The following is a 10,671-nucleotide window of genomic DNA, read 5'->3' on the forward strand; positions in this document are numbered from 1 at the left end:
CTACGTCTATATAAAGAATTTTTTATATAATGCAAATTTGCCAGCCGATATGGAGAAGGGAAGGAGGCAGGAAGGGGGTAGCATGCCCATGGAGGGAGACCCATGGTTCAAAGACACAAGGGGACCAGAAACAGAGAAGCAGAACAGGAGGAGGAACATGAGGGGGAAGCAGCCACAAAGAAGTAGGGTGGGGGCTGGCCAGCAATCAAAGGAAGAAGGGGGAGGCAGACATATGGGGACCAGATACTAATATAGACACGTGTAACCAAGACCCAAGGGTTGGAGAAGAGGGCAGGTGGCAGAAAAAGGCAAAGTTCTCCTCTCTCCTGCCAGAGGTCTCAAGGCAAAACCCCACCAAGCTGCGCATGTTCTTCTGTTTTCACTTTGAAAAAATTTTTTAGGTTTTTTTGTTTTGTTTTGTTTATTTATTTATTTATTTATTTATTTATTTTGTAGTAGGGGGAGGCTGTGGAGTGCTGAGCAAGGCACAGGAGTGGAAAGAGAGGACAGTACTGTACATAGTTAACATAGGGGTTTTTTTTTGAATGAGGATTTCTTTCAAAATTTTTTACATAAAGCCAAATTTGTATTATGCTGCATATATAAAGGGAAAACTCTCTGTACTGAAACAGGTGAACTGAGGAACATTAATTACTACCAACCTATACATCTACATCTATACATCTATACAAAATCTTTCTGAGAGTCATCTATACCCTAATCAAAGGCATCCTTGATTAGGAAAAAACAAGGTTTTTGCAAGCAACATGCAACAATGAGCCACCTTTTTATCATCTCACAATTAACAAAAAGATGTGGAAAATATAAAACCTCATTGTCTTTATTCTTTGCTCATTGGAAAAAAGTGCCTTGCAGAATCTTTTACTTGGAGATGCCTCTTATCAATAGAGATCATCTAGGATTCTTTGAAAAAACTAACAATAGAAATAGCCCTGTTCAGAGACTCTGATAATAAACATCAGACATAAAAAGGAGGATATTTTGGTTGTTGGGAAATATATTGACCTTTGTGATAGAGAAGATTCAGCAGAGTCAGTATTGAAGAGGGATTCTTTACTGATGGTGAAATCTTTCAGAAGTTGGAGCTGAATGCATGAAAGCACAAGACTTTTAAAAGAGATCTGAAATCACTTAAAGGAGTTTGTCTTATTCATCCACACAAGAAAGACTAAAAGGATGAAGAATATCTAATACCCAGATTACAGTGGAGCTCCTCAATGGAAGTTCTGTATACCAATGATATCATAGATCCCATCTGAAAGACAATCCTATGAACATTATAAAAAAAAAACAAACAGAACTACCTTCTCAAGAGCGTTTACAGAAGCATTTAGAATTTAGAGTTCAATTTAGAATAATTATTCCATTTAGAATAACAAATTCTTACTGTGTGATCTTAAACAAGTCATGATCCCATTGGATTTTGTTTTCCTCAACAGAAAATGAAAAGCTTGAAATAGATTAACTTCATAGGGCTTGAAATAGGTAACTTGAAGCAGATAAATCATGTGATGTGACTAAAAAGAAAAGTGAAAGAATGAAAATTGAAGGAAGTGCAACCAAGAAATTATTATAAGCTGGAAAGACTTAGAACTAGGAGACCATTGCACACAGTAACAGCAATACTGTATAATGATCAAATATAAATGAGTTAGCTATCCTTAGCAATACAATGATCCAAAACAATTCCGAAGGACTTATGATGAAAAATACAATCCACCTCTAGAGAAAGAATTGATAGAATCGGAATGTAGATCAAAGGATATTTTTGTTGTTGTTGCTATTGTTCATTTTCAAGCACATCTGAATCTTCATGACCTCATTCTTGGCAAAGATACTGGAGTGGTTTGACATTTTCTTCTCCAGCTCATTTTACAGATGAGGAAACTGAGGCAAACAGGGTGAAGTGACTTGCCCAGAGTCACATAGCTAGTATCTGAGTGCTGGATTTGAACTCAGGAAGATGAGACTTCCTGAATCCAAGACCAGAGTTCTATTCACTGCATTATCTAGCTGCCCTACTTTTTTTTTACTTCTTTATTTTTGGTTTTTTGATTTGTGTTTTCTTTTGCAACATGGTTAATATGGAAATGTTTTGCATGACTACACATGTACAATCTATATCAAATTGCTTGACTTCTTAAGGAGGGGGCAAGTCAGGAAGTGTCTGGGGGAAGAGGGGAAGAGGAGGAAAAAGAGAAAAAAAGGAAAAAAGAAAATGTTAGATGATAATGTTATTATATATTTAAAAGTAATAACAAGTTGTACATAGATTTGCAGTTTCATGTATAATCATCTTTTTTGTATTCTATTGTTATGAAAATGCTTGTTTAATTTCTTAAGTTCAGAATAAAATAGATTTTTTTAAAAAAAGAAAATGAAAAAATTATGCTTCAGTCTTCTACCAGTTCTTTCTCTAGAGGTGCATAACATTTTTCATCATAATCCTTTGGAATTATCTTGGATCATTGTATTGATCAGAATCGCTAAGTCATTCACAGTTGATCATCTTACAAAATTGTTGTTACTGTGTACGATGTTCTCATAAAACCTGAAAACATTTCTAAGACAGAGGAAATGAACCAGCAGAGAGGGAGAGATTGAATTTGCTTGAAAAGGGAATGATTGATGCAACAGGGTCCTGAAGAAATGGAGGTGATAGTGAGATCAAGGGCACAAGAGGGAGGCATAACTTTGGAAGGTAGTAGGGACAATTGATCCTGTTGTGGAGGCAGAAAGGATGTGAACTAAGGGAGAGGAAGGTACAAGAAGAGAGGAACGTAGCAGCTTCTTCAATAAAGTGAGGACAGAATGGGATCAACATTTTAAGAAATGTGGAAAAGATTTGAGACAATCTCAAAGAATACAAAGAGACACCTTCTCCTGGTTATTGCAGTGTTTTTTTTTTCCTCTTTTCCCTTACCTTTCAATGTTGTTTTTATGTGAATCCTAGACAGTTAAATCAGTGTAATAGCAATGCAAATGTTCAGATAAATGGAGAGAGAGAACTGATTTTTAGCTTTCTGCTTCAATTTGTAGTCTGCAATTGAGATTTTTTTTCCTTGGGAAAATAGTGTCTTTTCTCATCTGTCTGTGGGCATCTATCCAATCTTGTGCCTCATAAGAGCCAAATTAAGTGTATCCACAGGGGCAGAACCCAAAGAATGTTTCCTATTAAATCACACCCATCCACTTCACAACAGTTAATAATACATTCCTCAATGCTCTTCCCACTTTCCTCTTTTCTTTCTACTACCACATCTTACCTCTTTTAGTTAATCTTCATGTTGATTTATTCTTGAATTGCTTACTCAAGGACCTATGGTGGCTCCCTATTGCCTATTTGATCAAATTTAAATTCCCCCATTTAGCATTCAAAGCTAAATCCCCATCAACTCCCCACTCCCTATCCCAAACTATCCAATCTCATCTCTGTTAATTCCCCAATAGAGCTTGTTTCTAGCATTCCTTTCCTCGTGCTGTGCTGGTCCCTTTACCGTCTTCCCAACATACATCTTTTTTGTTCCCAGCTTTGTGACTTTGGCTTAGCATTCCCTTCTCTTGCTCAGCTCCACTTACCCTCTCCCTATGGAAGTGCCCTCTTGCTTCCCCTCCACCGACCCATTTCCATCAACTTCCTTTAAGAAAGTCTCAAGATGTTAATAAAGTGTTCTTTCAACTTGATTGTAAGCTCTTCAGGGTCAGGGACCATGTCTTCCATTCATTTTATATTCTCTGTTGCAGTTTATATACTACAATGCACGTAGTAGGTGCTCAATAAACCACTTGCTGAGTTGTGACTTTTCTTATTTCAGGTAGCTCCAAGGGATCTTGAGAGTTCATCCAGGTGAGAAGTGGGGAAACCTTTGGCCCCTGGATCCAGCCTCAGTTTAATTTCATTTGGCCGGCAGCAAGTTTTCTAAATTAAAGTGTCTATCAGTTGTTCATCCCTACTCCTTGCAGTTAAAATTGATAAATACAATGGCACCTGTATCTAACAGAGAGTTCTGCCTTTTAAGAAAAAGATCCCAACATAGTACACAGGGGAATTCTCTTTTCTGAGCTTCCCTCTAATGGAATAGTTTAAAAAGGAAGGAGTAAATGCTAGGCATATTACCTGGAAGCCAATTTTGACTGCAGAGTTAGGGAGAAAGGAAAATCTTAGAGCCTCAATTTCTCTCTCAGGACTTTATCTCTCTTTCCTTCATTCTATTGATCCCTCTTTTCCTCTTTTATTTGTTTCATCTTTCTTTTCATCTCTGTTTTTTAACCTAATAGCCCCTGGAAATATATTTTAATATTTGTCACATTTTGTTGGAGAAAGTATTTTATGCTCCCTGTTTTAAATTTAAATTTTATTTATTTTATTCTGAATTTAAGAAATAAAACAAGCCTTTCTGTAGCATATTAGAATAGGAAAAAAAAGATAATTGTACTTGAAACTATAAATCTACTATATACAACTTGCTATTCCTTTTAAATATATAATAAAGTTATTATGTAACTTTCTTTTTTTTTCCTTTTTTTTTCTCCCCTCCTAGTCAGAGATGGCTACCATTAGACACAAATAACATTTAAAAAAAAAAAAAGTTAATATATGGCTATTTTTCTATTTCTGTCCTTCTCCTGAAGACCTAATGAAGCCTAATCACCAGACTTCTTTTAACTTGCGGGTTAATGTGAACCAATATTTTTTTTAAAATATGGTTTAGTGGACCTTAATGGAGAAAACATCTGATCTATGCAAAATGCTTGCCTTTTTGGCATAATGAATCCTAAAGGATCTCAGACAACCAAGGATCTATTTCATTGTTGTTTTTAAAACTTGAAGAACATATATTCATATGTTGAAACTTTGACATAATGTCTTAGTGGTTCAGAGACTATGCTAAATGGTAGACACCTGTTTTAAATTCCAAGAGAAGACAATTGAAGGATACCCTTTTCTTATGTTACTGGAAGCAAAGGAGTTTTCATTGATCATAGAATGAGTCTGAAAAAAGTCCAACCAGTCAAACTGAGTATATAAAGGGAATTTCATTCAGTCCAATCCCGTCACTTCATACCCCCAAATATAATAAAAACCGGTTCTATCCAGTTAAGAGAATGCAAACAGGAGGGTATCAGACATTTCAGATACATAAACACCAGGTGAAATTCCCACTCAATAAAATTCAATTAGACAGACATTTATTAAGTACCCACTGTGTACCAGGCTCTCCACTTAATCTTGGGCTCCCAACCTGGGCCATACAAACTCCCAGGGTGTGTCAAAAACTTGTCAAGGGTGGTTGAGAAATATTTGAGAAATAACTATTATTCAAATTTAGAGCAGCTAGGTGGCATAGTAGATAGAGTGCTAGGCCTGGAGTCAGAAAGACTCATCTTCATGAGTTCAAATCTGGCCTCACACACTTACTTGCTGTGTGACCCTGGGCAAGTCACTTAACCCTGTTTGCCTTAGGTTTCTCATCTGTAAAATGAACTGGAGAATGAAATGCAAACCACTCCCTTTCTCTGCCAAGAAAACCCCAAATGGGGTCACAAAGAGTTGGAGATTACTGAAAACAACTAAACAACATTATTCAAATTATATAACCACATTATAGTAAATGTTGAAAGTAATCTATGTTATTTCTTGTGTGAATATGTACAGTGATGTCTAGAACTTATTTCCTCCCATATTGAATGAAAGGCATGGAAAATTTTACTAAAAGCCAAGGAGTACAGCAACCAAAAAAGATTGGGAACATTTGTACTAAATTACAAGGATACAAAGAAAAAAACTAAATCTCTGGACTCAACAAACTTATATTCTACTTGGGGGAAGAACATGTACACAAAAAAGTCAATACAAAGTATATAGAAAATAAACACTAAGTAGTTTTGGTAGGTGTAAGGATACCAACAACTAGGAAAAGTAGGAAAAGTATCCTGGAAATGGCATGTGAATTGAAACCTGAAGGGAGCTTGGGTTTCTGAGAGGAGGATATGAGTAGGAAGAACGTTCCTACTCACATAGGAATAAATGGGAGACAGTCAGCATAAAGATGAGAGTTAGAACCGCATATAGGCCAGTTGGGTTGGAACCTAAGTCATGTGAGGAAGAGTGAGGTATTCAGCCTAGAAAGCTAGGCTAGGGTCAGATTGTGAAGGGCTTTAAATGCCAGAGAAGAATTTTTATCTTCTCCTACAGGCAATAGGGAGCCACTGAGATTTCTTGAGAAGGTGAGTGACATGGTCACACCAATGCATTATAAATAAAAGTTTGACAGCTATGTAGAAGATGTATTGGAGTGGAGAGAGGTTGTTGGCAGGGAGAACATTTAAGAGGCTATTGGAATAGTCCAGATGAGAGGTGCTGTGGGCCTGAATGAAAATGCTTTTGGTGTGAGTGAAGAGAAGGGAATGGACACAAGAAATGAGAAGGAGGTAGATTCACTTTCTTGACCATTCCAAGGAATACAGCATGTGAGTCTTGAATAACTTTTTCATGGACTCCACTTAACTGCAATATCAGTCCCTGTTATTAGAATACCCATTTGTATTGGGGATATATTTGAAATGTTAGCTTCTGAAGCTTTCTTCTTGTCAGGGTACCAAAAAATTCAGCACATTCTATTGTAGTTTGAATTCAGCTGCCTTTGTTTTTCTTTGAAATTGGTCTGCCTAACATAGATTGGCCAAGGCATATGAACATAAAACATATTTTGTCAACACATAAACATATTAAATCAAATTTTCCTGTTGCTTAACCAGCCCAAAGGAACACCCTTGGTTTCTTGACATTTTGACAAATATCCCAGTAGCTTACAGTAAAGGAGAGGTAGGAATCCAGCCACTTAATTAGAGGTTTTCCAGTTCACAGTACTTACCTTTTCTACAGCATGTCACCTTAATTTAGAACAACCAAGCAGCCAAAGGGTAATCAGCACTACACCTCACATTATTTTGGGCCTGTTCCTAAACCTACCAGTAGAATTTTCAAAACTAGAAGAAACTTCCTCCTTTTCCAACTTTTTTGATGATTCACAAGATGGGGGGAGGGAAAAAAATGGTTGTGGGGAATAGTCTCTAGATTTTTATTAGCAGTTTTCAGTAGAATACTGTGTTGTGCAGGTTTAATGTTTTTAGGTCAAGGCGACATTAATTTGCATGTTTGCCATCTATGTCTCATTACATCTGCATTCATCAGTGAAATTATTTTTAGAGACTGGCAATCAATACAGTTCTCTGAAAGGTGAAGACACCCATGTTAGAAAATAACCACGCTTGGAGGACATATTGTCCTGTATTTTATCTGATTAAAGTCTACTTTTAAATAGTTTTTCAGATTTTAAAATTCAAACTGCAGACTTTGAATAGTCTTTATTGTCCAATGAAGTCTCTACTAGTCTGTAGAGCAATCAGGAAATCTGAGAGTTCTCTAAGCAGGGAGATCACACTGCCTACATCAAACCAGTCAGTGATAGGCTGATGAACATTCATCTTTAGTAGCATTCCTGCTTCACAAAATTCTAATAAATCTATTCATTTAAACACACAGAGGAAGCATTCTCAATATTGGGTTTAATGCTATTAACAGCAGGTTAGAATAGTTTAATTTAGTTTAGTTTATGTGCCTTAATGAAGGACTTCTTAAACTGCATGTGTTAATACATATAAATTATAGACAAATCAAATATTTGCCCCAAGAGCTCTGACATTTCTCATTTTTAAACACTATTTCAGATCCAGGAAATGTGTGACTAGAGAAGGCGGCAGGAGGTGAGGGGGGGTCTGATCATGTAACAAGAGGGATTGATAGTCCAAGAGCTTCACATGTTTCCATGGAATATTAAAAAAAAAGCTTAGAGGAAGGCCTAGTTATTGTAAAATAATTATTTTTACAGGCAGGAAAAAAATAACAACTAGCATTTATGTAGTGCTTTAAGATTTTCAAAGCCCTTTACAAATATTATTTTATTTTTATCACGATACTGGGAGGTAGGTGCTATTATTATCTCTATCTTGCAGATGAAGAAACCGAGGCAGACAAAGGTTAAGTGCCTCACCCAGGATCACAGAGTTACTTAAGTGTCTGCAGAACAATTTGAACCCAAGTTTTCCTGACTATACAGTTGTAGTCAGTGGGAGGGAAGAAAATACATCAATGTGATTGTGGATCCTCTGAAGTAATTTAAAAAAAATGATTAAGGAAAGCCTCCTAACCAGAATCATATAGAGAAAAATTTCTAGATCTTTACTGACTGTCAAAGAATGGGCTGAGGGAACACTGCAGGCCCAGATGCAATCTGGGCATTTTTTAGAATAGCCCATTATTTCTCAAGGATAGTAGATTCTGCACTGTTACTGAATATGTCTACAAATCTATCTCAAACTATTGCATGTACATCAGGTGCTTTAAGCGTAAGAGGATTGACAGAATACCTTATCTCCTTTTGTTTCAGTCTCAAATATTCAATATGCATATGAATCTGTGATTTCATTGATGTGTTTGTTTCCTATAAACATGCAAATTGTACCCATTTATGCCTTTCTATTCTATATGATTCTTATCAACTTCTTTTCCATAAGTTGATCACAGATGGTACAACATGCTAAGACTCTTATTCATTTCCTTCTAATACCATAATGATACCACGGGAGGGCATAGGCTGTCCACAACTCACTCTTTATATGTGATAAGACCCTATTCTTTTTCTATCATATATTGCTTAGAAATTTAATCTAGTTCTAAATAGTTTGTTATGTGTTGCAACCTATTTATACCCAGGATAGGCCTCTTTCCATTGCCTTCTGAGTGATTTTTATATTGAATTACTTTGGAGACTGTATCCTTTCATGATTGAAAGTCATACACCAACGTCATCAGAATATTGGGAGTAAAAAGATTGGACCTTTGTTCCTGGAAGAAGTTTGGAGTCATTTAAGAAGTTTTGCAATTTCACAAAGGCAATCTGCCAACTCTCCTTTTCATGTTTAGTTATGGGCCCAATCATTATCAATTTACATTATTCAAGGTAGTTATACTGATGAAAAAGCTATATAGGCAGACTATCTAATTACACTTCATAAGCTAGGTAATAGGCATTCTTCATCCACTTTGTTTTTCTCCTGTAGAAGGCTTAGTCAAATTCTTTTGAGTGATTATCAATCTCAATCAACTGTTGGGTTTTTTTTTTTAATAGTCTAGTATAGAGGACCTTAATAGAGGAATACATGACTAAAAAAAAAAAGACGACTCACTAGTGATGTACCAAAAAAAAGGAATAACTGATACAGTCTATATGCTCCAACACTGCCTATTCAATTTTAGGAGGATGAGAGAAAAGCTCTTAGAATACTGATTGTATGGTCATATTTTGACAGATTTATAGGCGGACAAGGACAAAAGTCACGTGGGATGACCAAACATGGATGGGTTGCAGACCGAAGGCATTTCCCTAATAAGATGGCATGATAGAGTTGGATCATAATCCTAAAAACCAGTAACTTATTTAAAAACCATCACTACTTGGGTTAATTATCGACCCAATTCAGACTCTCTCATGACACCACCTTAAGTTATGTCTTAAGCAGTCCTTGAGACTTCCCCTAAGAGAAGGCAATAGTAATAAAATTTGTTCTTTTAACATTCTGTTAAGTTATATTTCAATAATGCATTACATTGGTCCATACTGGCTTTATAAGGTAATGGTACCCATGCTCTAAATTTCAAAAGCAGGCAAGTGCCTGGAAATAGTTTGCTCTAGCACCTTTGTCTTTAAAGGACATTTGGGACTTATTATTTTAATCCTTGTACAGCCTGATTTATCACATCAAACATCTGTCAGCTGTGCTTTGTCTTGGAATTGATAGTGATGGTGTTGCTGATTTTTCAACAGCAGCTGTTAGATGTTCATTAGTTCGATTCTCAAAGGGTGGATAGAGCTGTAATATTTTTCTTTGTTAATGATCTCCTAAGCATTAAAATATTATGTATCCCATATCGATGGCAAGTACTGGGTTTTTATTTTCCAGTTTCTATACTCAGAACATTAAGTTTTCTTCATTTAGCTGAATTATTAAATTCCAATCCCCAGGTCATGCAGTTTTAAAAGAAAAAAAAATGGACAGTAAGTTATGAGGTTAAATAGTTGCCACTTAACATGGAGGAAAAGATATGTCACTTTCTCTTCAATAGAGTATTAGAAGCTGAAACATGATATATATTATGAAATTTTAGAATGTCAGGTAAAATACAATTAGAGTCTCTTGACTTAGGTATTGTGGTGAATTCATCCCCTTGCACCTCACCGGAGAGAGAAAAAGAAGTTTCTTTGAGTCACCTATACTCTTAGGAGATTTCTCACACTTTGTCTAGGATTTTACCTCACAAAGAAATAAAATGGCTACCTAGAGTGCTAAATGTCTATTATTCTCGTGTGTGTGTGTGTGTGTATAATATACACATATACATGGGCAGGCCCAACCTTACATATAAGTGGCATGCACAGGTACTCATATAGTTAAGTTTAAAAGGTGATAAAAAGCCTTATGCCAAAAATTTCCTTCCCGTTAGCCCTGCCATTGTGCCTGAAATGCTGGCCATTCATCATTCTTTATCAGCCACTAACATTTTAGTTAAAGTAGTTTATCAAATTAGGA

The sequence above is a fragment of the Vombatus ursinus genome, unplaced genomic scaffold (genome assembly GCF_900497805.2).
Source record: "Vombatus ursinus unplaced genomic scaffold, bare-nosed wombat genome assembly UNPS02014816.1, whole genome shotgun sequence".
Taxonomy (NCBI): Eukaryota; Metazoa; Chordata; class Mammalia; order Diprotodontia; family Vombatidae; genus Vombatus; species Vombatus ursinus.